General features: G+C 40.0%; 1 long non-coding RNA gene across 1 annotated transcript in view; it reads left to right on the top strand.

The window, feature by feature from the left end:
• LOC103783160 (uncharacterized) overlaps window positions 1-27,341 on the top strand; it is a 90,814-nt gene that overhangs the window by 587 nt on the left and 62,886 nt on the right. Inside the window, exons 2-4 of the long non-coding RNA XR_004672186.3 lie at window positions 8,366-8,592; window positions 13,912-16,126; window positions 18,838-18,945. This is a non-coding gene — a long non-coding RNA (uncharacterized LOC103783160). The remainder of the gene's footprint in view (window positions 1-8,365; window positions 8,593-13,911; window positions 16,127-18,837; window positions 18,946-27,341) is intronic.

The raw sequence follows: 27,341 nt of genomic DNA, 5'->3' as shown, positions 1-27,341 counted from the left end.
GTGTAAGTTAATAACATCAACTTAATTAAATTTGGCTAATTCTAGATAGTGTCTTCTTTTCCTAGAAAGCTCGTGGCCTTTTCCAGAGAGGGAAAATTGATGGTTACTTGTTCAGTTATATGGAGAGTAGAATTTGAATTTTCTTCTCTTTCCTCTTTCTCTTCCTAAAGGTCTGCTGCAGTAATGAATACATATAGAAATATATATAACTGTCGGTAAGACATGTCAGGGAAAAGGGGGGCCATGAGTTTCCTAAAGGAACTTAAAGAAATTTTTTTTAGATTGAGGGGGTACATGTGTAGGTTTGTTACATGGCTGTATTGAGTGATGCTGAGGTTTGGGCTTCTATTCAAACAATCACCCAAATAGTGAACACAGTATTCAATAGGCAGCTTTTAAACTCTTGCTTTGCTTCCTCCCCTCTTCCCCCACTTTTGGAGTCCCCAGTGTCTATTGTTTTCATCTTTATGTCCATGTGTACTCAATATTTAGCTCCCACTTGTGAGAACATGCAATATTTGATTTTCTGCTTCTGCGCTAATTCACTTAGGATAACGGCCTCCAGCTGCATCCACATCTCTGCAAAGGACATGATTCCATTTATTTTTATGGTTGCATAGTATTCCATGGTGTGTATGTATCACATTTTCTTTGACCAGTCCACCATTAATGGACACCTAGGTTGATCCCATGTCTTTGCTCTTGTGACTAGCGTTGTAATAAACATATGAGTGCAGGTGTATTTTGGTAGAATGATTTATTTTCCTTTGGGTATATATCCAGAATGGGATTGCTGGGTCAAAGGGTAGTTCTATTTTTAGTTTAAAGAAATATTTTAAATCCCTCTTTCCCATATCTCCCTGTAGAATTTTCTAAAATGCTGTTTGTTCCATGTATTCTGATATTCAGAAAAAAACAATTATTTTCCTTTAACTTTGTACAACGTTCTGAGGATCAAGATATTACCAAAACACCATCTCTGTTCTAAATATACATTTTAAAATTATCATGCATAATCAGTTATGTGTAAATGTTTCTGCCCTCACTGAACTGTGAGCACCTTGAAGAAGGCAGCTAGACCATATTCATCTTCCTGTCTCCAGTGCTGACCACAATGTCCTGCACATAGAAGTGCTTAGTGAATATTTATTGACGGACAAGTGGATGGATGGGTGAGCAGATGGATGAATGGATGGCCATGCTATAGCCTAGCACATTTACAAGTAGGGATTTAATTCAGGCTATCCACATGGTGCTTGGCATGACTACACCTGTTAATCCTCTGGGCATTTATTATCCCACTCTTTTTGTTTGTTTGTTTGTTTGTTTGAGATGGAGTTTCACTCTTGTTGCCCAGGCTGGAGTACAATGGCACTATCTCAGCTCACTGCAACCTCTGCCTCCTGGTTTCAAGCGATCCTCCCACCTCAGCCTCCTGAGTAGCTGGGATTACAGGCACGCGCCACCATGCCCAGCTAATTTGTTGTTGTTGTTGTTGTTGTTGAGATGGCGTCTTGCTCTGTCACCTAGGCTGGAGTGCAATGGTGCCACCTCTGCCTTCCAGGTTCAAGCGATTCTTCCACCTCAGCCTCTGGAGTAGCTGGAATTACGGTGCACGCCACCACGCCTGGCTAATTTTTTTTGTAGTTTTGTAGAGACGGGGTTTCACCATGTTGGCCAGGCTGGTCTTGAACTCCTGATCTCAGGTGATGTGCCCGCCTTGGCCTGCCAAAATGCTGGGATTGCAGGTGTGAGCCACCGCGCCTGGCCTGTTACTCCACTCTCAATTACACAGAATGCAGATATTTTCAAGATCACCTTGTCCAACTCCTTCAGTTTACAGTTGAGGAAATGAGATTCAGAGAGAGAATTTGATTTATCCATAGTCACATAGCTTATAATTAAGTGGCAGCTCTTGGTTAACATCCAGACCTCTTGATTTTCAGTCAAATGCCAACTACATGATGTTGCTTTCCATGACTCATATTTGGAAGTTTTCAGGCACCCTATGGAGCAGTCTGTCCCTCCTGGCTCATCTGGGGCAATATGGGAGCAAATGGGGCTAGAACAAAACTGGATGAAAGGAGAAACTCTGGGGCTGCTGAATTCACATGCCGATGGTGCTGGGGAAAGGTATGAACAAGAATGACTCACGGTTATTCAGGCTGATGTCATTCCATGACTCCCTCAGAAGATGCCACACTCAAAATTCAGCGGATGGCATCCCATCCCTTCCCTAGGTTTCCTGGCTAACCTCTGGAGATGGTGATGTCCAGCCCTACTCCACTTACCAAAATCTCTGTTTTATGTAAAGTCCAGCCTTTGGAAACCCTTTCCAAAGAAGCTTTTTTCCCCACCACTTAATGGTGAGGCTGATGTAATGGTACTATCTCTAGACCTTCCTGATATAAGGAAATGCTCCTAATGCATTATTTCTGATGGTCTGGATTTTGGTTTCTCTAAATTATGCCCAGTTACAATGCATCTAAATGCATATGATGGATCTATACTTAACCAGAATGTTGTTTATTAATAATTTAACCTTGGGCCGGGAGTGGCGGCTCACGCCTGTAATCCCAGCACTTTGGGAGGCCGAAGCGGGTGGATCACGAGGTCAGGAGTTCGAGACCAGCCTGGCTAACATAGTGAAATCCCGTCTCTACTAAAAATACAAAAAAGTAGCCAGGCGTGGTGGCGGGCTCCTGTAATTCCAGCTAGTCAGGAGGCTGAGGCAGAAGAATTGCTTGAACCCAGGAGGCGGAGGTTGCAGTGAGCTGAGATCAGGCCATTGCACTCCAGCCCAGGCGACAGAGTGAGACTCCATCTCAAAAAAAAAAAAAAAAAAAAAAAAAAAAAAAAAAAAAAAAGAATTTAACCTTGTAGAGTTAACTATTTTAGAATGAGCACATAACAGAATAGAGGAATCTCAAAATAATTATGCTGAGTGAAAGAAGCCAGACCAAAAAAAGAGTACATACAGTATGATTCTGTTTATATAAAACTCTAGAAAATGCAAACTAATCTAGAGGAAGAAAAAGCACAGCAGTGGTTGTCTGGGGAGATGGGGAAGGAATGGAAAGGACAGAGGGATAGAAAGGGGAGCAAGCAAACTTTGGAGGGTGATGAATATGTTCACTGTCTTGATTAGGGGATCTGCATATGTCGAAATTTATCACACTGTACAACTTAAATATGTGCAGTTTGTTGTATGTCAATTATACCTCAAAAAGCTGTTTTTCTCAAAGAATGTAATCTTTTAACATTCAACTAAAATACTGTATTATTAAGTTTTCAATAAGAGAAGCAAAAACACTAGGATGCCTGTGTGTATGTATGTACATATATTTATACAGTTCCAGGGATTTGACATTATATAATAGTGTGGTGTGGTTAAGTGGTTAAGTCATGTCTGTAAAGCTGTTGTCTTCATATCCAATGCTGGAGCTTGAATTCCAATGACAGGTTGTCAGGAAAGGAAGATGGATATAAAGTGGGGAAGAACCAGAGCAGGCCAGAACCCCAGACACAGTGGGGGCTCACAAGGACAGATTGAAACTTGCACCAGTTCTGAATGCCTCTAACCTTGGTTGTATAACGTCCTTCAGAGGCAGAGCCCTTCATTACAGAGCTCAGTACAGGTGTGTACCTGGCCCAGGAGTTGGAGAAGCTTCAGGAGGATCCATCCAGGGGAAGGTGGAACAGTTGCAGGCCCAGCTGCTGTCTCATGCAAGAGGTGATCCAGCAGCGAAGAGACATATATAAGGTAGCAAATGGCTGCTGCTTTACTCCCCTCTCCAAATTTTGCCCGAGAATCTCTCCTGTGACCCACCCTAACCAGAAACACACAAAAAAGGGAATTCTGGGAAACAGAGTTCAGTCTAGTTGGGTTCGCTCTTTACAAAGCCACACCTTGACAACTTGGCCTCCTACTCTCTCCTTAACTCAAACTTAATTTCCAATTACAGATAATAACAAAGTTGTGCCTGCCTCTAACATGATATGTCTGTCCCAAGAACAACCAAAATACACTTTTCTGTAAGAGAGAATCCAACATTCTTTTTTTGATTTTGGGTGATATTCATTTTTCTTTTAACAGATTCACACCAGATTCTCACCTCTCCTTTGATATCCTACAACTTATACATTGAGATATTAAGTTAAATAGTATTAACACATTTTATGTTAGATGATAAGGGAATGAGACAGAAGACAAATACAAAATAATTGGTTAAAGAAATATATATACAGATATTTATATGTATGTTTGCATATAGTCCTATAAAAATGAAGAAATACTCATAATTATTACAGTACTTGTATCTGTCACTGGTCACATGACCACAGCTGGTATTTAGAACTACATTCTTCAACTACCTACTTCATGTTCCCTTTGTTCTCAGTAAGTACTTTAACTGGTCATGGGTTTTTGCCTGGTGGTATAAACCAAATCTTTGTTCCTGAATGTTCTAGGCCATTATCAGTCTTGTTAAGTTGAACTGATGTAGTTTTCTATTCACTTTAATCACAGGATATGGTAGTACTAAGAGGAAACCTAGAACTTTAGCTTTCGAGACATGCTCCTGATTCTCTTTGTGTAGAAGCAGCCTAGATTGAATCACTGCCTTCTTTGCCTGTTGATTCAATGGCATGAGTCAAAGTGGTCAGGTGGCACTCCAGATCAACCGAGTCATCATATGTCCCCTGGCAGAAGAACTCCTCCTTTTGGAACTAAGACCTCTTTACCACCCAAGCCTGATGTCACAGGGACTGGAAGCAATAGTTTGTTAGTGAACTGCTAGGGATAATAGTGAGAAGATCCTGTCCTATTTCCACCCCTTGATCCCCGTACGCATGAGTTCTGGCTAAGGAAGAAACAGAAATATATGTTGGATGCTGATCTAGAGCATACTTTGCATCCTAAAAGACCATACATGAGTCTCCAAAAGGACATTCCACCATTCTATCAAGCCAGCTGCTTCAGGGTGACGGGGAACACGGTAAGATCAGTGAGTTGCATGAGTCCATTGCTGTACCTCATTTGCTGTGACACAAATTTGTTGGTCAAAAGTGATGCTGTGTGAAATACCGTGATAGTGAATAAGTTATTCTGTACATGGTTTTTGTAGTGGTTTTAGCAGGAGCATGTGGGCAGGGAAGTCAAATACATATCCACAACAAGTGTCTATTCCAGTAAGAGCCAAACACTGCCACTTCCATGAGGGAAGTGATCTAATGTAATCAGCCTAGTAGCTGGGAATGGTGCCATGTCAGGAGCTCACTGTCAATCTCTGCTGTTAACAGATCAGGCACTCAGTTTTGGCACCACTCAGTGGTGGCTATAGCTAGATAGGCCTTGGTAAGTAGAAGTTCATGTCGATGAGCCCACGCATAACTGCCATTTTTTGCCACCATTGCCTTTTTTTTGTTTTTTTCATTTTCCAGTTGGGTAATGACAGGAGTTGGTTGGGAAGAAAGGTGACGAATGTCCACAGAATGGCTCATTCTGTTCACCTGATGAATAAAATCCTCCTCTGCTGAGCTTACCCTTTGGTGAGCATTCACATGGAACACAGATATTTTTACATACTATGCCCATTTGAAGAGGTCCATTAACCTACCTTTTCACCAGATTTCCTTGTCACCAATTTCTCAATCATGTTCCTTCCAAATCTCTGACCATACAACCAAATAGCCCATGAGTTAGTGTTGACTTGTACTTCTGGACATGTATTCTTTGAAGCAAAATGAATGACCAGGAGCATTGCTTGAAGTTCTGCAAACTAGGCCCAAGATTTTTATCCCTTTATCAGCTTGTCATAGGAAGCTCTCCAAGGGTCATAGGTGTAAGTTGAAAAAAAGAAGGCAATGTAATAGGAGTAAGGGCCACGGATATGTAGGCCACTTGCTCATGCAACGTATTTGTGCTTTCAGGCCCTGCTGAGGCCCAATTTTGTATCTACCACTTCCATTTAATCAGAGTCCTGCTGTGCATACTCAACTTTATGGCCTGGTGACTCAGACAACACTAGTAATGGGCAGCTCAGGTCATATGGTAACTTGGTAGCCCATCGTCAAACATTCAGTCTCTACCAAGGCCCGGTAATAACATAAAAGCTATTTCATAAAAGAAGAATCATTACCTATCAAGAATGGCAGGGCTTTCTTCCAAAATTCTAAGGGTCTGGTCTGTGCTGTACCTATAGGAGCCTGGCAAAGGCTTTAAACAGCGTTTCTTTCTGTTACTGGCATTTCAAGCACCATTGGCTCTTCTGGATCATGTGGTCTAAGTGGCAGAGCTGCTTGCAGAGCAGTCTGGACTTTCGGAGCCTTCTCTTGTTCTGGTCTCTATTTGTGGGGTGCCTCGACATGCCTCAGACTTGATATTTGTGGGGTTTATTTCCTACCCTTGGTGTGCAAATGTCTTACCACTATATCTAGAGCAGTTTGTACTTTTTAATTACCAGAGAAGGAATCAGAAAAGCTGAAGGAGGATACATGGGAAGATGAAACAGCTGCAAGCCTGGCCACTGCCCACACCAAGGAAGTAAGCCAGCAGATAAGCCACAGTGTTTAGGGGGCGGCTGAAATGTGGCTGCTGCTTCCCCTCCACCCTCCTTTCTCCCACAAGAACCTCTTCCCGTAGCTCACCTTACCCAGAAAGATACAAGAACAGGAATTCTGTGAAATGTAGTTCATCCTAGCCAAGCTGACACATTACACACTACATATTCAACTTAGGATCTATTATTATAGGATGGAGAATCCAGTTTTTTTTTTTTTTAAAGTAGATGGCCTATTTTGGCATGATCTTCTTTCCTGAAGAATTCATCTAACAAAATTGTTTCTTACCTACAAGGCTTTGATTCCATAGAATTTGTGTGTATATTCTAGCTCTGGGGAGATGATCAAAAGGGAGCTGTTTCCAGAAACATATTATTTTTTAATAAATAAATTCTTAACAGTGTGAAAATATAGTCACAGTTTGAGTGTATTATTTATCAATTGCTTTTCCAGAGAGACTAAAATTTGCTTAGGTTTGAGGTATTTTTTTAAATATTTAATCTTCAAAGTATTAGCATTTACTTTTAAGTTAAAAAGCGTGCTGTGGGCAAACAGCAATGTGATATGCTTTTGCATTGTACCAAAAAGAACATCTCAACATTCGCTCTCCAGGCTTCTTGGAATGCAGTTCATCGTGGTGCTGTAGGTGACCATAGTGTTTCCAGAATTGATTGTCCAGGAAGTGCAGGTCATCCCAGTGTGCGTACCTGTTCCTCTGCAGAAAGCACTAATTTTCTTTTGTTTCTTTGTTTTGTTTCTGTAAATGATCTAAGAGAAGACTGATGTCAACTTTTGTCTCGTAATACACGAATCTATGAGTTTCTCTCAGAAAATGGTAAGATCATTGCTCTGTGCAAGAAAGGAGGGTGTATGTAAGGAGTATGTGACAAGCTTTGCAGGGACAGAATTCACAACAGAGAGCAGCTAAAGGAAGAGAAAGTACAAGTGACACTAAAGGGAAGATGATTTTCAAATCCACCCTTGCTTATCTCAAACCAGTGCATGATTTCCTGATGAAGCCATTTGTCCACCCTACAGTGCTGTTGTTTCTAAAAATTCCTACCACAGAATAACAACTGTCAACACCTGCCTCAGACACAGCAGTAGGGAAGACTGCAAGTGGGAAAGAGATTTAAACACACCAACCTTTTTAGGAACAAAATCACTCATATCAGCTGATTTGTTGAATTAAAGGATTTTTTAAAGTATATGGTATTCTTTGACATAGTATTGGCTGAATAATCATTTAACAAATGTCACTGGTGGATGAATTAAGTAAGAAAGGTGTCACGTTGGCTCTTCATACAGACATTTGGCGAGTAACTGGCACTAAAAGGATTCTGATTTCTTCCCCTGCCATTTTGATCTTTCAAGTTTTAAAATAGCAAATACCATTGGTCCTTAGGGTTGGTCCATGTTAGAATCACAATGGACAGAGACCCTGAAAAACTGTACAAAAGAGGGAGGAACAGAACAGAATGGAAAAAAGTTATGGAAATTTTCCACCCATGGATGGGACACACCCTCATGCAAACAAAGCTCTGCGGCGAAGACTATATTTCATAAAAATGTGATAAAACACTTGCTGAGCCCTGAGGGGATGAACAATGGTTCTTTTTATTTTATTTTTTTTAATCTTCCAAAATTCAGTCTCACATGCTGAGCAGTTGAAGGGAAAGGCCTTTTGTCATATCTGTTTCCAAACATCTATTTCCTTTCTGGAGCCCCAGAAGTTTGAGTTGCTGTCACAGTGAGGAGCTCTCTTGTGTCAGCCACTCTGATTCTATGTCCTTGTCCTAACTAGGTTGTCTGCCAACGCTAACTGGCCAGCTCTGACAGGAGGTGCGTGGCCCAGGAGGAGCCATCAGGCCAGTTCTCTGGGATACTGCTGTGTCTCCAGCTCTGCAGTTTGCTCTGCATCACTCAGCGGCAGACGGAGAGGCAGACACGAGCCCCTTGTGAGCCCTCCTCCTTACCGTCATCCCACAATGCTCTGAAATAAGGAGGCAAATGGCTGAGGTCCCCTCAGTTGTGAGTATCTTGCTTCCTTCCCCAATGCCTCTTCAAACCACTTTGTCAAAAACAACAACAACAACAAAACAAAAACAAAAACAAACAGATTCTTGTGTTCATGATACTAAAACAAAATTGCGTAAGGTCTGTTGCTTAAGATTAAGCACTGGCCGGGCACGGTGGCTCATGCCTGTAATCCCAGCACTTTGGGAGGCTGAGGCGGGTGGATCACGAGGTCAAGAGATCGAGACCATCCTGGCTAATACTGTGAAACCCTGTCTCTACTAAAAATACAAAAAATTAGCCGGGCGCGGTGGCAGGCGCCTGTAGTCCCAGCTACTCGGGAGACTGAGGCGGGAGAATGGCGTGAACCCGGGAGGCGGAGCTTGCAGTGAACTGAGATCACGCCATTCCACTCCAGCCTGGGTGACAGAGCAAGACTCCGTCTCAAAAAAAAAAAAAAAAAAGATTAAGCACTCAAAAAATGTCAAAGTTGGTCTTAAAAATCTGGCTGTGGTTAATGGGATCAGCTGCATTTTTCTTTAAAATGATGTAACCCATCTCCTCCACTTTACTTTTGCATTTGACTTTCCAACTTCCATGCGAAGGAACAGCATGTGGTTTACTTGTGGTCATATGTTACATGTTACTTTGGTGCTTTACAACTTTCAAAAAGCTTTTATACAACAGTGATATCATCAGTTCCTCAGATAACCCTGTGATGTGGGTAGGTTGATGGATACTCTATCATCATTTCCCATATGAGGAAAGAAGAGTAAATAAGTTACACAACATGGACGAGGTCACCCTGCACTTCAGAGGTGGAACCAAATTCCAACAGAAGCATTGAATTTCTAGACGAGTTTTTGTTTGTTTTTTATCGTTTCCATCACACCAAGCCGCCTCTGTGAAGGAAAATTGTATGCATCTCCCTAATCCAACATTTTTCATGTTAATTATCCACTAAATTACAGCCACGATTTGGTAGTCTCAGTAGCTATTCTGGTTTGAGGACAACTTTTTCCAAATTTCCATATTTTTTCTACTACTTTATCATTTTCTTCTCTACTTGGAATTCCATACTTAACATTCACAACAACACCCTCTTTTATCTTTCTTCTTTCTTCCCTTTCTCTGTTTTTTTCTTTTTCTCCCTTTGTCTCTCCTCTTTTTCTCTCTGCCTTTCTCTCTCTCCTTTTTGTGTGTTTATTTTTGTTTTAGTTTTAGAGACAGGGTCTTGTTATGCTGCTTGGGCTGGTCTCAAACTCCTGGGCTCAAGCAATCCTTCTGCCTTAGCCTCTCAAAGTGCTAGATTATAGGCATGAGCTGTCATGCCCAGCCTAGTTTTGTTTGTTGATTGCATACTGAAAGTAACACATGACTGGAATATAAGAGAACTGAGTTTGAGATATTATAATTTCACATAACCTCTGTAGGTCTCTGTTGTTTTATCTCTAAAATTGTTTTTTTTAAAATAATGATTTTCTACACAAGTGAAGAAGACAGAAGGGAAAATGGGATTTTTGTGCTAATCAAAAATAATATGTGGTTAAAAAAATTGAGGGCTACCTAATTTGTAGGTTTTCTTATTTTAAGTAATAGATGATAGGATCAAATCCAGGTCTTCTGTCTACAAGTCAAATATTTAGGAAGCTGCTGGATGCAGTGACTTGCATCTGGAGAGGCTGAGGCAGGAGGATCACTTAAGTCCAGGAGTTTGAGGCTACAGTGAGCTACAATTGCTCCACTGCACTCCAGCCTGGGTGACAGAAGACTCCATCTCTAAAACAAAATAAAACAAAACCAAAAACAAACAAACAAAAAAAATTATTTAGTGATTTTATTTTTTAGTGACTTTGTTAGCCTTACCAATAAGTTACTTTTACTTTTTTTTTTTTTTTTTTTTTTGAGACAGAGTCTTGCTCTGTCCCAGGCTGGAGTGCCGTGGTGTGGTCTTGGCTCACTGCAACCTCTGCCTCCCGTGTTCAAGCGATTCTCCTACCTCAGCCTCCCGAGTAGCTGGGATTACAGGTGGGTGCCACCACTCCTGGCTAATTTTTGTATTTTTAGTAGAGATGGGGTTTCACCATGTTGGCCAGGCCGGTCTCGAACTGCTGACCTCGCGATCCTCCCACCTCAGCCTCCCAAAGTGCTGGGATTACAGGCATGAGCCACCACGCCCGGCACCAGTAAGTTATTTTTAATATGAAATTCCAAGACAGGATATACAAAATTTAGGAAAGAAAGAAGCCAGAATTTTAACAAGCTACTCCTGTCTTCACTATTATTAATACCAGATAATTTCTCTTATTGATGGCATTTTTTTCTTAGAAACTCTAATCTAACAGTCAACAAAAAAACTACAATAAGCAAAAGAGGATATGAGATGATTATTCTAGCATTCTATTTTTCTGGTTCTCTTTGTCAAGCTAAGCGTTATGAGGTAATGGGGGTGTTTGTTCTGACTGGAAATGTGTTGCATTTAGATATTATATACAAAGGTTTTTCCTGGAATAACATCGTTATTTAGCTAAAAAGCTATAGCTCCATAGACTTGTGTGCTCTGAACACAGCTGCATAATTAGTAATCATCATTAATCATTTCTACTTCTGTACTTTTATCACCAACAAAATTATAGCAACCTATATTTTTAGTAAATTTTAATTGCAAGTTTAATTTGATATTTATTTATCACTATAAGAAGCAGTTTGCTGAACTGATTACGCAAATTTAAAATGATGTTTCTGAAGATAGAAATAAAACTTCCCACCAGGAATAAACAGACTTTTCAAAAGAAGAATATCTGCCTCTTGGCAAAAAAAAAAAAAAAAAAAAAAAAAAAAAAGAAAAGAAAAGAAAAAGAAAAAAAGAAAGGCTTTTAAGTTTTTTCCACCTTTAATGTGAAAATGAGTATTCATATGGGATGGCTTTAGACTACCTATTAGAAAATGCATATCAAGTAAGAGATGTATAATTTATAGAGTTGATTGCTTTGAGCAGAGAAGCTTAAAAAGGAGTTTTTGCAGCTCAGGTTGTTCTCAAGAGGCAAACGTATGCTCATTATTCAGAATTGAAACCTGCCTGTGAAATACACAACAAAAAGGAAAAGAAACTTAGAGAAATGTTTGAGAGGTAAAATGTTTTACCACTCTTGGAAAAATTTTCTTGCTTCTTTTCTGTAAGAAGGAATGAGATAGTTGTTAACACTCTTGAAAACTATCTTAGAGAGTGAGGCTTGAACAGTTGAGGTTTTCTCATGGGACTGTGCACTGATGTTTTGTGGTGCTGTATCAGTATCTCCAGGCTTTCTTAGGTGGACAGTTGAATGGATGTGTCAACAGAAGCTGAGAAATGTTCTCTCAGCCAGGCTTAAGACATGAAAAGAAAACGGCTTTCTTCATTTACAAAATTGAGCCACGAATAGACTCAAGAACAAAAGCCTAACAAGGAAGATGAATAACATAGAATTATCACTGTCACTTACATTATGTCCAGAATAACTGGATTACAAAAGGCAAGTAATGTTGTGAACAGCCCGAGATATGTGAGGAAACTCTCTGATGAAGGCCTATGCCCAAATGTCCTGAAATGGAAATCTGAGACCTGTGAGTACAAAAGTGCCCTGAATGTTCTTAACTGGCAGGGTGAAGACAAGGGGATGGGGCAGTTTCTAAAGCAGCTAGAACCCTTCAATCACATGCAAGGAACTGGTAATCTGAAAAAACAAACCACCAAGAAAGAGTACAGATAAATGTCATAGCAAATCAAATGGAACATGATAAGCCAAGCTCTATACTCCTATTAGAACAGGAAGTTCCAAGGAGAGATACCTTGGCTTTTAAATAGTCTGCAGACACAAGCAATGCATTCTTCACAGGTATCTTATTTCCTGTTTTTGTTTTGTTTTGTTTTTGAGTTTTTAGTATTTATTTTAATGTTTTTGAAAGAGATACATTTTTTCCAATTTAAAAAGAAAGAGACATGACCATCAAGAGTAGGTTAACATATAGCAGAATACCATATAAATGAATTAGCTGCTAGCTACAAGCAGCAACTTGGATGAATCTTAAAAACATAACACTGGGCCTGGGCACGGTGGCTCATGCCTGTAATCCCAGCACTTTGGGAGGCTGAGGCGGGCAGATCACGAAGTCAGGAGATTGAGACCCTCCTGGCTAACACGGTGAAACCCCGTCTCTACTAAAAATACAAAAACAAAATTAGCTGGGCGTGGTGGTGGGTGCCTGTAGTCCCAGCTACTCGGAAGGCTGAGGCAGGAGAATCACTTGAACCCAGGAGGCAGAGCTTGTAGTGAGCCAAGATCACGCCACTGCACTCCAGCCTGGGCAACAGAGGGAGACTCTGTCTCAAGAAACAAACAAACATAACATTGGACAAAAACACATCACAGTACAGTATGTATAATATAGTACCATCTGTACAAAGGTCAAAGCAGGTAAAATTAAACAATATATTATCAGGAATCCATAAATAAGTAGTAAAGCTATAAAGAAAATCAAGGAACAAGTACCATAAATTTCAGGATTGCTCTTAGTGGCGGGGAGAAGGAGATGTGATCAAGGAGGGCACAAAGGTGTCAAATACTGGCAGTGTTTTGTTACTTAACGCTGCTGGTAGGAGCCTGAGTATTCATTTTATTATCTTTACACCAATTATAAATGCTGTCATCTACTTCTTTAAATGTATGATTTGTAAGTTTGTTTCCTCAAAAAAGATGAGTCAAGTTTCAAAATTTTATTTCATTTATTGAGATCCAAGTATCCCTATTTTCTGAGGGTGGCCTTTATCCAGAGACACCTATGAAGAAACCCAACATGCAGAGTTTGCAGATCCATAGACAATGCTGCCAAAGTGTAAAAAATAAATAAAATAAGATAAAAATCCGAAAAAAATTTTTTTTTTAAAGTTGGTATCCATATATATGAACTGACACTCAAGGCCTTTTGCAACCTGAACCCAATCTTTCTTTCTAAGCAGATGGTATCCCAGAACTTCCCAGTGGGACCTTTTCCTTGTTAAATGTTATTCCCTGGCCAAGCCTTACATTTCCCATGTTTGTGCTGTGATTATCTCATTCCATTTACCTGCATTTCCCACCCTCTTGCTGATTGGCCATCTTAGTTTGACCTTTTCTGGGAAGCCACCTCCGTAACCTTTGTCTGAAGTGCTCTGGCTCTCTTGAGCTCTCAACAACTGCCAATTTAATTCTCCTAGCAGTTAATCTTGGGTGCCCTGTAACAACTGCATTTTCACCAACCAAACCCCTTTCCCTCCTGGGCAGAGAGCTTGACTTTATTTTCTGTCTTCCCATGCAGGTAGATGTGATTGAGTTCTATCTACCAGAAGCATATGCCTCCTGGAAGCCCGGTTCTAACACCTCCCACAAAATCCTTCAAGCGCTTTTTTCTGTTCCAATGTTTGCTTATGGGGGACCCAGTGAAGTGCTTCAGAGCCCTAGAGATATGCTGAGTCATATGAGGGGTCAGCAAACTTTTCCTGTAAAGGGTCAGATAATAAACATTTTAAGCTTTGTAGACTGTATAAAGTCTCTGTTTCTTCTCCCCCTCCTCCTCCTCTTTCTCCTTCAGCTTCTTTCCTTTAAATATGTACAAAACCTTTCTTCTTTTCCAAAATCTGTCTATATTTGACCTGTGAGCTGTAGTGTGCTGAGTCCTGCATTAGTAGGAAAGATCTTGAGTTTCAGAATGACGATGTAAAGCAGAGACCCTCCTCCCCGCACCCATTCTCTGCAACCGACACTTGGATTACTTTTCTTTTACTCTTTGTCTTTCTCTGAACTATAGATGTATGGTTGGCTTTCTGAGATCAAATATAATTAAGAGGTAGCCAACCATTTGGCAAATTTGAACCAAGCAGAGTTCTGATATAAAGAATGTAGGACGCATTCACTCCCAATTAGTCTCTTCACTGGAAGGTGGCTTACACCAGGTATATCTCATTTGCTAATTTGTTTAGTCCATGTCTAGGGAACCATTGTGATCAAGCCAATATGCCCAGGCCAGAGCAGCCTACTTTAGAATCAAAGCTTTAGGCTAGGCGTGGTGGCTCACACCTGTAATTCCAGCACTTTGGGAGGCCAAGGCGAACAGATCACTTGAGGTCAGGAGTTCGAGACCAGCCTGGCCAACATGGTGAAACCCCGTCTCCATTAAAAATACAAAAATTAGCCGGGCGTGGTGGCGGGCCCCTGTAATCCCAGCTACAGCTACTTGGGAGGCTGAGGCAGGAGAATCACTTGAACCCAGGAGGAGGAGGTTGTAGTGAGCTGAGATCGCATCACTGCACTCTAGCCTTGACAACAGAGTAAGACTCCACCTCAAAAAAAAAAAAAAAAAAAAAAAAGAATCAAAGCTTTAAAATCCAGCAGAAGTAAAATTTCCAAGTGGGAGGGAAGAGGATCAAGAGGAGAATCTGCAAGAGTAAAAGAGGAAGAAGATGTGTGCTGCATGGCACAAAATGAATCTGCAAAGCATCTGGGAACTGCAGGTATGTCTGACTCATAATATTAATGCTTTGCTTAGGACCCCTAATCTCCCTCCTTCTCTTCAATTTTCTGAAATAACCCACATCTGTGAAGTGTTTTCCTTTGCTTATATTTTCAGACCCTACTGATGCCTGGAACTCACTGGAGTCAGCATGTCCAGGCAGTCATTGTAGCAAGTCAGAGTGGTGTGATGAAATGCTTCAGGAGAAAAACATTTCACCACAGCCTGGTTCACTCAGATACCTTGCCAGGTACTGTGGTTCTCATGTGAAGAAATTACCCTTTACCTCTTTCAAGGTGTTTCCCCCTAAAACAGCAGATTCATTTGGACTCTGAGTAACTTGCTATTTTTTTTTCTTAGGCCAACATTTGTTTTGTTCCTTGAAGATGCAGGTTCAAACTCAAGTGTGGTTTTTCTTTCTATAACACACTCAAACTTCAATGACTTACTCACATGCCAAGTTTGAGAGACAGAAAAGGAATACTGGTGCTAAGCAAAAAGCCAACAGACTCTTGCTCTTGTTCTTGTAACATACTTCTAGAACCAAAGGAATGGGGTCTCCTTTTAATTGTGATGTAAAAAGTAGAAGAAAAGAGAGTTAGCTTTTCTATAGTTGATTTAGAAAAAGGGTCTCTGAAATTACATTCATATAATATATACTTTCACTGGAGTAAGCCATATAGTAGACCTTCATTCTCAGCAATCACAACGTACTCCAAGTGACTTATTTATATGTGAGTTTTGACTCCACCTGCCTTTGTTAATTATTTGGTAAGCTAATATTAATAAGGTATTCATAGCTCATTTGCTAGGTCTTCCAGGGAATCAACATCTCTCTCGGGCCTCTGATATTGTAACTGTGGGCCTTTAAGAAACAACAGGAAACCCAACTGAATAAAAACTGACCTCCTTTGTGGCTGCCCTGATGGAAGGGGCTCAGGAGCAACAGCCTTCATGGTGCCCACCCTCTGGGCCAGAACAACGGATGCCCCACATCTGAGTTTAGTGCCTCCAAGAACCACAGGTGAGGGTTCTGGGGGAAGGGAGAGTGGGAGAAATTTCACCATCCCACAGATGAATGAACACTGGTCTAGTGTGTTTAGGGCAGTGTACCTTGACCCAAAGGGATTGCATGGAATACACTTTATGTTTAATCTCCTAACACCTTTTTGCTAATGCAATTACTTGAAATATAACTCAATAGAAAGACACAACCCTCCTGGAAGTGTCTTGAAATGCTTATTGTACAGGAAGGTTTCTGCTTATTTGCTTAATTTTTAAGGATTTGTAGCTTGATTTTTCCCCCAAAAATGGATGAAAGGATAAGCAGTGTTAAATTTTGAATATCTTAAGAAGTCGTGGCCCTTGTTAAATTTTGTTTGAGAGAATTCATAGAAAGTTACTGTGAAACAACCATATTCTTAGAAAGCTTCTCATTTAAGACTCAATTGGGTCAGAGCTTAGGTTATTCTGAGAGCTGAATACATTTGTTCTCTCTCTGAATCACAGATTCTGACATGTTATTTTAGAAGTTCTTGGTCTTTTTCTAAAAATTGACAGGCATATGGAAAAGTTAATAATTCAGTAAGTAAAATATGCTTATATCTGCAAACAACAGAGATTAAAAAAAGGTGCCCTATTTTTATTGTTAATCTTTCTAAGAGTTTTGAAAATGCAAACCCAAACTTGACATAGAAAAGGTACAAAAGATCTTGGCTCTTAAATTTTCTCTGCTGTTTTTCATTTCATGCAATGTTTTAATTTTCCTTGAGATGAAACCACTTAGATACCAGCTTTAGATCACTATGTCCTATACTATGGGATGTATAGAATTTTAAAAGGTAAGAACATTCTTGGGAAAATGTGGCTTCTATGAAATATAGTCACAAACATAAATAATGGCTATTTCTACATTATTTCTCTTAATTTTTTATTCATATTACATTAATTATATTCTTATAATTATTTCAGTATTCCTTTTTTTTTTTTTTTTTTTTGAGATGGAGTCTCACTCTCTCACACAGGCTGAAGTGCAGTGGCACAATCTCTGCTCACTGCAACCTCCGCCTCCCGATTTCAAGCAATTCTCCTGCCTCAGACTCCCGAGTAGCTGGGATTACAGGCCCCCACCACCACACCCAGCTAATTTTTGTATTTTTAGTAGAGGCGGGGTTTCACCATGTTGGCCAGGGTGGTCTCAAACTCCTGACCTCAGGTCATCCCCCCACCTCAGCCTCCCAAATTGCTGGGATTACAGGCATGAGCCACCACACCTGGCCCCATTTATTTCTTTAAATTTATCTGATTTAAGACAAATTTGGGGATGATTTTCTTGTAAATGAAACCAATGTCTTTCATGAATGAGTAGTTGCAAACCAGATCTGATATCATTTAAGGCGATATGAGGAGGACTTAGCTAGTCACTAAGTTTCTCTATTTATTTTCTACACTTCCTTTCAATGATATTTCAGTTTATATTTGGAAAATAGCTTCCAAACTATAAAAATTGCCTCACAGTCCGTAAAACAATATGCCACCTTCAAGCTAAAGATGAATACTTTTGTTTTTAGAGCATGAAAAGTTCTATTCCTTGGGTTGCTGTTCCATCTGTCCATAACTTTACAGAAAGTTACCTACCAGGAGCTCAAACTTAAACAGATCATATGTGAGGTCATACATAAATTCATGGAAAAAAAGGAAGCCCTTCTTGCTGACAGATTTTGCTGTGAGCAATGGGATAGGGGCAGTTGTTTTCCTCCTGGGGCCTTAGTTTCTTTAACCTTGAATCTTCTTTTTCCTATTTCTGCATGACTGCCTTCATCTTTTCTTGGGATCTCAGCTTAAAGGTCACCCTAGAGTGATTTTTTCAGAGTAGGTGCCCTATTATATAATTGTCTCTGTAGCACCCGATCTAAGTTTAAGGTGCCCTATAATTGTCTACATAGCACTTATCATGAACTGATACTCTTGGTTTTTGTTTGTTTCATGTCAACCTCCTTGTAGTTGCAGAGCATGAACTCTGTCTTATTTGTTCTGTAATCTGGCACCTAGAGTGGTGCTTGGCAGGTCTTACGAGTTGAATTGTGCCTCCCAAAAAGATATGTTGATGTTCTGATCCACAATACATCAGCATGTGACATTATTTGGAATAGGGTTGTTGCAAATGTAATTGTTGGGATCGCAAGGAATAAGGTGTATCCTTAATCCCAAAAGACAGCTGCCCTTAGAAGAGAAAATAACACACAGAGAGGACACCATCTGAAGACACAGACACGCAGAGAAGATGGCCATGTAAACAAGAGGCAGAGACTGAAGTTTTGTGCTGGAAATCAAGGAATGCCCAGGGCTACTAGAAGTGGATGAGACAAGCAAGGCTCCTCTCCCACAGGCTTGGGAGGGAGCACGGCCCCACCAACATGCAATTCCCTTTTCAAATGCTGAGGGCTGACACGCTACTCCCTCAACCAGGGGCCAAATATTTGCCTTAAAAATGAAACTAAAGTAAAAACAGATTTTTGTAATAAAAACCGGCTGTATAGCAAACAGGATGAAATGTATCACTCTATTCCAGTTCTCTAGTTGGGCTTGAAATAATATTGTAATAAATTCATTAAAAGTACTTGTAGGAGGAAAATTTTTTACCATGATTTGGTGGTACAGTGGCTCCTGGCCACTGTAAATTTGCAAGTTTAAGCAAGGATCATTCAATAATTTTAAAATACTTTCCTCCCCCAGCTTTTTTTTGCAGCAGTAAGAGCATACCTCTGAGGCACTGTGAAGAATCTGATAGTCGAACTGAAGCCAAGTCCAGTCTTTACGGAAAAATTTACACAACACTTCCAGGTGGGCAGATTCAAAGACAGGATGAATCATGGTTCAGTGCAGTGGTTCCTGGCTGTAATCCTAGCACTTTGGGAGGCCGAGGCAGGGGGACTGCTTAAGACCAGGAATTCAAGACAAATCTGGGGAACATAGTGAGACCCCGTCTCTACAAAAAATTTTTAAAAATTAGCCAGGTGTGGTGGCCCGTTCCTGTGGTCCCAGCTACTCAAGAGGCTGAGGCGGGAGGGTCACTTGAGCCCAGGAGTTTGAGGTTACAGCAAGCTATGATCGCACATCACTGCACACTAGCCTGGGTGACAGAGCGAGACCCTGTTGACCCCCTTCCTCCCTGAAAAAAAAAAAAAAATAGGATGAATCAGTGTCAAAATTATGAAGAAAAATATTCTAGGTTCTTAATTCTCAAGGTCTGCATGACCAAAATGGTAAGAGCTCAGAGGGTACAAATTCAAAATGAATTTATTGCTAGAATTGATCTTTAGTGACTGCATTTGAAAAATCTGAAATCACTTGAAAAACAATTGTATATGTGCATATACGTACATGCGTGCGTATGTGTGTGTGTGACCTGAAAAATTTCATTATGAGGTCCTTTATACGGCTACTGTAGCAAGTCCTTCAGTTTATACCAAATGTCTCCTCATAAATCAGTAAACCTCTTCATTTGTTCCTTGATAATGTAAGAGCAATTTCTTTAGAAGTCATATACTGTCCTATAACTGCAGCTTTCTCTTTGTCTCATCTGTACACAATACATAGAATTAAGCACAAAGAAGCAAATGGATGTACCAAAAACAAAGAGCAAACTTTGCAGGGAGTTACGTGCAGGGTCTGAGAGCATTTCCTGTCTCATAGATAGGAAGCATTTGCATCATGGCTTGTCATCTGCGCTGTCGGGCCCAGTGTCTCCTAACTTCCTGAAATAAAACCAGACTAAGCAAAACAATAAAAGTGACAATTTCTCTGTGTTTTGGAATTCCAAACTCCTATTACTGGAACATTAAATCTTTCAACCCTACTGGCTAATGTGCCTTCCAAAATTAACAGTGTTTTTGTAATGGTTTGTTTTTAAAATATAATGCTGCAATATACATTCCATATATTATAACAACTTCTTCTTATTATTATTTTGAGATGGAGTTTCACTCTTGTTGCCCAGGCTGGAGTGCAATGGCGTGATCTCAGCTCACTGCAACCTCCACCTCCCAGGTTCAAGCAATTCTCCTGCCTCAGCCTCCTGAGTACTGAGATCACAGGTGCCCGCCACAATGCCTGGCTAATTTTCTATATTTTTATTAGAGACAGGGTTTCACCATGTTGGCCAGGCTTGTCTCGAACTCCTGACCTGAGGTGATCCGCCCACCTTGACCTCCCAAAGTGGTGGGATTACAGGCGTGAGCCACCGCGCCCAGCCTATAACACTTATTTTAAACATTATTCCCAAATTCTGCTAATCTTTGTGTCAAGAGAAAAATACTGGCTTATTACAATTTACTTTTCCTTTTACTCTTCTAAATGGCTTGAACAAAACTCATTCTCCCTTGAATGTTAATTGGGTTTCAGGTGTGGGCAGATGACAGAGAAATACATAATATAAAAACAATCCTTAGTTTTGTCTGTAAATTTATCTTTCTTGCCCTTCAAGTGTACTTGATGGTCCAGTGGTTTCCAACTGTGACACAAAATTTTCATTTGCCTTTATAAGAAATCATCTCATATAAAGAAGTGGTCATATTTTATCAGTATCATCACCAACAAACACATCACCATCACCACTTTTTAATTTGTAGAAAATCCGGTCTTATCTGCCAAGTTGGCAAGATATCAAAAGAGCGTGTTTTAAGGTGGTTCAGTTCTGGATGAGTTTGGGAAGTTCATGGTCGAGTCTGGGGAGAACTTCTATGTCATAAACCTCCACATCACATAGGTTAACAGAGTAATAGAATTGTGTAGGTACAGAGACCTGATGAAACCTACTGACACCTCTGCTTTTCAAACCAAGAGAGTGCCCCTTCTAGGGTGCCCTTGGGAATGTGCAGCCATGAATTAGGTGTGCCTGGAGTAAAGGAACAAACAAGACTACGAGATGGGATGAGGTGAGTGTGAGTGAGTGCATAGAGAGAGGTTTAGGTAGGACATAATATCTATGTTTTAAATATCAAAACAAACTCAGATGATGGAAACGAATATAAATTTTTCATAAAATTTTAGGGAACAACTAACTTATTTTCTGTTTACAGCAAGCATTCAGACCTGTAGAGAGTACAAATTCATTCAGCCCAGAAGAAACGCTTAAGGAGAGTGATCTGATCCCATGCTTTCATTATGCTGCAAGGAAATAGAAGTGATTTACCAGCCCACTAGAATCCTGGTTTTCTGACTGCCAGGCCTCAGCTCCAATTCATAGCTCTTTAAGAAAAGAGGAAATGCAGAATTAACTTCTATTAAATTTCATCCATGGGCCAGACAGGATGACGACTGCCAGGCATTGTCATCGTCACAAGCAGTGGTTACGAGCTCAGGCTCCCAGGCACACTTCTTCAGCGGGAAATTCGTTCCACCTCTTACCTGTGTGACTTTAGACAGGTCATTTTTAAGTCAACTGATTCCTAGTTTCTTCACTATAAAATGAGGATCATAAATGAAACTTCTTTACTGACGAGAATTAGATGAGACAATCTTTGCAAAATACTTAATGGTGCTTGGCGTGCAAATGTTAGTTCAGTGAAGACTGAATAGAAAAAAAGAGAAAAAAAATCCTTTGTCTGTGGGAGGGGTGAGGAAGAGGCAGTGGGGGTCGATTTTATGGCTGTTTTACAGATGAGAAAAATTGGGATCGAGTAAAATTCACTCATTTGCCAGCAAGTTGCAAAACCAGTACGTGAAGTTGTGTCTGTTTGAACCCCCACTTCAGATTGTGTCTGCGACACCGCAACGCCTTCCTGTTAAGAGAGCCGAGAGCTGGAAACTATGCTGAGGCCCTCCCTTTTGGGAGCTGGCTGCCGCACTCACTGCACTCATGCTGAGTTCTGAAAGCCCTCTGGCAGCTCCCCAGCAATTCCAGCAATCTGCAAAGTTCTGAACTGGGTGCTGCCCAGGTGGCAGAAGTCAGTGAGCATATCCAGGTGACAGTGCAAATATGATTGTAGGTAGGAGTCCGGAATGTGACCTTAACTTCTTTTAGCCATTTCCCAGTCCGTTCTCAAGGGCAGATGCTGCGTCCTCTCTCAATGCAGGGCTGACTCACTCCATGCCCAACACTGTAAGAGCTTGCTCTCTGTCTCAGCTCTACCAATAACGTGACCTTAGGCAGCTCACTTTACTCCTTCAAGGCAGGCTTAGGATAGATCCTCAAGCCACACCCCTGGCCAACAACTCGGATTCTACAGAGTGAGACACTGAAATATTTATATTTCTTTATGGTAAGCTTTTCATTGAAGTAAACCTTACATCAGGAAAAAATGTGCAAGCCCTGTAAATATACAGATTAATTTTCACAAAGTGAACACAGTCTCACATTAAATAATAAAGCAATCCAGCCCAGAAGACACCCTCTGGGCCCCCTACTAGGCACCACTCTACCAAGATAACCACTCTATTTTGACTTTTAACATCATAGCTTACGTTTGCCAATTCTGAAATTTTAGATAAATGGAATCACACAGCATGTATTCTTTTGTACGTGGCTTCTCTCACTCAGCAGTGTGCTTGTGAAATTCATCCATGTTATTGCAGGTAGTTCTAGTTTGTTTTCATTGCTATATAGTAAGGGATCAATCTCCGGTTTTATAAATAAAGTTTTATTGAAACACTGCCAGGCTAATTTGTCTCAGTATTATCTACAGCTGCTTTCACACTACAATGGTAGAGTTTAGCTGCCACAGAGATTACATGGCTGGCAAAGTTAGAAATATTTACTATCTGGCCCTTTACAGAACAAAGTTTGCTGAACCCCACTGTATGGTATCCAATCATATGAGCCCACTCTTTCTTTCTTTTTTCTATTCTTTATTCATTGATGGACATTCAGGTTTTTTACAGTTTTGAGTTATTACAAATAGTGCTGCTGTGAACATTCTCGTAGTGTCTTTTGGTGACATTTCTGTTGGATTTATGGAATGTGTATTTTTTTAAATCTTGGACTGATGCTTATGCCAGGTTTGGGAACTCCTGCTTTACAGATGTAATCTAACCCAAAATGTTTAAATTGTCTTGCTCCAAGTCATGCAGAAAATAATTGGCAGACCTGGGACTGATAACCAAGCCCTGTTCTTGGAACAATTCTATGTTTCCACTGCTCTTCCCATAGTTATTATCTTTAGAAGAACATTGTTAGAAAGCTCTTTACTTATCCAAGTTCTTTCACAAATATGACTCTTTTCTACGGTATTTGGCTGTACATTTTCAAGAACAGAAAACTCACTGCCTTATGATAATTTTAGAGAGAAGAGATTATGTAATCACTTAACCCAGTCTTCTCACATTATAAATTAGTAAATTGATGTTTGGAGATACTAATAATTCACTCAAAATGGGCATTTTGAGCCTTGACTTTTATCCTGTACTACAAAATGATTTTGAAGCTGCGTTTTTTGTCTTTGCAGTTTGTACTACTTCAGTCAATTAACTTAATTAACTAGTATCTATTTAACTATTTAAACATTATGAAAGTGCCTGAAGTAAAACCAATAGTCTCTCTTTCACCTGCCAACTGTATAGCCTCTTTCTCCTAGGCGACTACTGTTAACAGTGTTTTTCAATCATCCATATATAAACATATGAAAATGCATTTAACTGCTATGAGTCCAAACTTTGATAAGGAAAAAATAAAATTTAATTCTTCTTTAACTCAAATTAATATCTAGTTGGAGGCTCCATGTCATTAGTTAAGTGAAGACTCAATCTTAGTTAATTTGGAATACCCTCCCTTTCCCTGTAGCTGTACCTCATTTCAGAGGGGTTAACGTAATGCCAAGAATTTGGTGTGTGTTGGGGGCTGGGGGTTCAGCATGGGAAGCATGTAGACCTTGGTAGCCATAGTGATATTGAGACATGTTTCCTCCTATGTGGGCCTTGGCCACTGGTCCCCACAAATCTCATGGCCCATGCTGCCAGATGCTGTGAGGTCTGGTGGTTTATGTGCCATGCTTGGGCCATGGCAATCTCTGCCAGGCTCACCATATGGCCTGGCTCACCACAGCCATTCCTCTGTGGCAGCTTCCCTGGCCTCCACCTGGAAATGGAGGTCCAGCTCTCTGGTTTTATTTATTTTTATTTTTATTTTTTTGAGACAGTCTCTTTCTGTCACCTAGATTGTTTGTCATCCTCTATTCTTGATATTACAACACAAATGCAGTGGCACAATCTCAGCTCACTGAAAATTCTGCCTCCAAGGTTCAAATGATTTTCATGCCTCAGCCTCCCAGGTAGCTGGGACCACAGGCGTGCACCACCATGCCTGGCTAGTCTGTGCATTTTTAGTAGAGAAGGGGCTTCATCATGTTGGCAGGCTGGTCTCAAACTTCTGACTTCAGGTGATCCGCCTGCCTCAGCCTCCCAAAGTGCTGGGATTGCAGGCATGATCCACCGCATCCAGCGAACATATTTTTTCTTAACACCCCCTCACTCCTACTCACACACACAGGTTTTGGGTTACTATAAATAACACCATAAATGTCTTTTCAAACATCTTTTCTTATGTTTATTGTACCTTTACATTTCCTCTGCTGCGAATTGCCTGTTCCCATTTGTCGTTTTCTAATTAATGTGTAAGAGCTCTTTGTGTATTAGAAATATTAAGCCATTGTCCTATATGTGTTGTAAATATTTTCTCTTAGAAGCTCATTTGTTCTCTGCTTTATACTACACAGAAATTATACACTTTTATTGAACTGACTCTGCCTTTATTTCCTTTATAAGCTACACAGTACTCTATACTATGAATAGTTTCTTTAAAATATATTCAGTTATTTACCTAACTAAGCTCCCTATCTTGCTATAGAAAGCTTTTCTCATTCCACAGCTATAAAATGTTTTCTAAATTTTTAAAAAATATATTCTATAGTTTTCCTTATTTCATATTTGGCTCCTTAATATTCAGGAATTTATTTTGGGCTATGTTACAAGATAGGAGTTGAAGGCTATTTTCTTGCATATACATAGTCAATTATCCAACCCCATTATTATATGTATTTTGTATTATATGCAAAATGAATATTATACACCTTTTCCCAAATGATTTCTGCTCTCAGATATAGTCAGACCTACTTCTGGATTCTATTGTTTTCCATTGATCTATCTGTTTTTCTATCAGTACCATTCTGCTTCGATTGCAGTAGCTTTATAGTAAGTTTTGATATCTGTTAAGGGAATTACACATCCTTTTCCATTTCTGAAACAGGACTATAAAGCTCACGAGACACCTTTCTTCTCTAGATATTTCTAATTTTCCACTAGGCCAGGGTGCTGCCTTCTTCTAAGCTGATTTTCTTATGAATTAAGAAGCATTACAATTTTTTAAGTAAATGAAGCTTTTCATGTCTGAGAAGTTATACAAGCTGACATCCTTCAAATTTTGTCAAATAATATTATTAATGAGTTGGCCATAATTTTGGATTCGAATTAGCATTTTCTTCAACTTTAGTCATTGTCTGAACAATAGGAAAATCAGCAAATTAAGGGAGAAAGCACAGTAAATTTTATGATTAATGAAGATCACTATTTTGCTTGACTAGAAATAATTTGGTTTAACAATAATTTAATGCAATTTTGTAATCTTAATGCTCAAGTAGCTGGTCTTCTAGTGCTGTGTTTTTCTTTGGTGGGGGTCCCCTGTCCCCCATCTTTATTTCTAATTTGCATCTAGCTTTAATTTTTAAGGGTTATAAAGGTTTAGATAGCATCGTATTTTTTTTATTCCAAGCTTCATTATGGATGTGAGAAGAGCTGAAGTTTATTATTTGTTTAATGCCAAGATACTAACTAATTTTCCACTAAACTCCATGGACAATTTGGTTCTTATGCTTTTTGACTAATTTATCTTTGTTTGTAAATGCAGCTATGTAGAAAGACTTCTCTGGATAAAATATTAATCAATCTAAATAGAACCATTCGGCATATAGTATATTACTCAATTTATAATCTGGAATTAGCACCACAATGATTCATGCACTGTAATATCCACTACTGTACTCCCTCCTACACACTGAAAAGCTTTATATTTTGGGAAGAATTTTGCCTTAATAACCACCACAGTGGGATTTTGCCCTCATTTCCTGTGTATTTATTCTGGGTGGTGTTTGCAAGATGATGAGGATCTATTTTGGTGGGGTTCTTTTCCTCGAGGAGGAAGTAAGAGCACTGCGCCTGTCTCCAGCTCCATGACTGCTAGACAGATCAGACTGGGGCTCTGCCAGCCAGGCTCCAGGAAGGCTTCTCCCTTCTGATGGAACAACCAAACAATTGTTACTACTTACAATGGCCCAAATGGAGAAGTATTCTTAGAACAATAAGAAAAGGGAAAGTCAGCCACCAGCAGGAAAGAAGGCCTTTAAGCAACATCAAACTCAGAGAATGTGACTGTCCTTTCAATGTAAACAGTTTGCACAGCACTTCTCTAAATAACAATACAAGGAGTGCTGGCCATGTGCAGGGCCCCTACATACACTATTATCTCTAATTCCATAACAGCCGGCACAGATGTGTATTAACCCAATTGGACATCCATGAAGACACCAAGGCCCAGAGAGATCATAATAACCTATAGAAGTTTCCATGACTGGTGGATGTGACAGTCAAGCCCCAGTTTGTATAATACACAGCCATAATCTTATCTATCACTTTTTAAAATTAAACATAGATGAAATGTTTACAGTTCTTTGTGAGTGAATCTGTAATTTTGCTTAAAAAAAGCACAAGGCAGTGCTGAGGGCTCCATTAACAGTTTGAAATATATTCTTTGTCTTCTGAGTTTCTCTGAATATTACAGAGGCAATGGGAACTTGAAGGAAATTTGCTGACTGCTGTGTGTGACAGCATACTAGCTTCCTTTATCATATACAAAAGGATTCCCCTGGATCTCGCTCATTCTGCAAACAATGCACAGGGCGAACTCTTATTCTGCTTACAGTAACTTTAAATTTTGAAGGCAAGTGTGTAAATTAAGGATCTAAGCCAGGTGTGATGGAGCGCACCTGTGGTCCCCACTACTCAGAAAGCTGAGGTGGGAGGATCACCTGAGCCGGGGAGGTCTAGGCTGCAGTGAGCTGTGATTGCACCACTGCACTCCAGCCTGGGTGACAGAGCAAGACCCTGTTTAAACAAAAAAAAAAAAAGAAAAAGAGGAAGAAGAAGAAGAAGGCGATTAAACATCTACATTAACATGACCATCATACTAAGTT

Source organism: Pan paniscus, chromosome 5 (assembly GCF_029289425.2).
Source record: "Pan paniscus chromosome 5, NHGRI_mPanPan1-v2.0_pri, whole genome shotgun sequence".
Taxonomy (NCBI): domain Eukaryota; kingdom Metazoa; phylum Chordata; class Mammalia; order Primates; family Hominidae; genus Pan; species Pan paniscus.
This window is presented reverse-complemented; position numbering and strand designations above follow the sequence as displayed.